The sequence below is a fragment of the Penaeus chinensis genome, chromosome 43 (genome assembly GCF_019202785.1).
Source record: "Penaeus chinensis breed Huanghai No. 1 chromosome 43, ASM1920278v2, whole genome shotgun sequence".
Taxonomy (NCBI): domain Eukaryota; kingdom Metazoa; phylum Arthropoda; class Malacostraca; order Decapoda; family Penaeidae; genus Penaeus; species Penaeus chinensis.
The window spans coordinates 19,530,068-19,530,940 of NC_061861.1; the positions used below are offsets into that span (position 1 = coordinate 19,530,068).

Below are 873 nucleotides of genomic sequence, written 5' to 3' on the forward strand. Positions count from 1 at the left end.
ACTCCTATCGTCATAAAGAAATCGAAATAGACAAGTCACCCACAAAAAAATCTCGCAATTTCTATGATGTACAACACCAGTAACGTTCATTCAGACTTTGTACACAGATCCAGTTCACCTAAAACAATCCAACTGGCCTTTGGGTCACAGACAACTTACCTATTAAATTTCTCCCCAATTCGTCAATAACTTTTTATGCAATTCTGCTGACAAATTAAAAACAAACCAGCAATTAAGCAATTAGGTTTTATTACAGAAGTTCCCTTGCCAAAGGTAATTGCAGAAAACCGTAATACATTACAGGCAAGCTTATTCATGCTTTAAGGTATATCCATATCAACTCACGGATATGAAATGAATATGAAATGAAGCTGCCGTGCAGAAAATATCACACTACAGTGATAAATAAACAACAAAATAAGATATACACAGTAATACTCCACAGGAAGTTATATCCATAGTTTGAAACAGACCAATTTAATAGAAAACTGTTAACTATTGACTGCAAAATATGACTTTTTAACATCTCCATGTTGGGCACAAACAATGACACACAAACTGATATGATATAGGTATTCTAAAAAAAACAACAACAAAAAACGTAATGTTAATAATTAATATTACGATTGTACAATGGCTAATGCATTTAGGATTCCTTTGATAAGCAGTGGAAATCTTATTGAAGAAGATTAAGAAGAAGTAGATTATGATAAGAAGAAGAGGAAGGAGGAGGAGGAGAGGGAACAGAATGAGAAGGGAAATATAGAAGAAGAAAAAGGAAGAGGAGAAAAAAGACCATGCTGAGAAGTGAGGCAGAAGAAGAAGAATGAGCAGGAGAAAAAGAAGAGGCAGCAGGAGTAGGGAGAGAAAAGG

General features: G+C 34.6%; 1 protein-coding gene across 1 annotated transcript in view; it reads right to left on the reverse strand.

The window, feature by feature from the left end:
• Positions 1 to 232: 232 nt before the first annotated feature.
• The window catches only part of LOC125048421 (cotranscriptional regulator FAM172A homolog), a 21,810-nt gene continuing 21,169 nt past the window's right edge, over positions 233 to 873 (reverse strand). Inside the window, exon 9 of the mRNA XM_047647112.1 lies at positions 233 to 873. This exon is cut by the window's right edge and continues 294 nt beyond it. The gene's annotated coding sequence lies outside the window, so the exon portion shown is untranslated.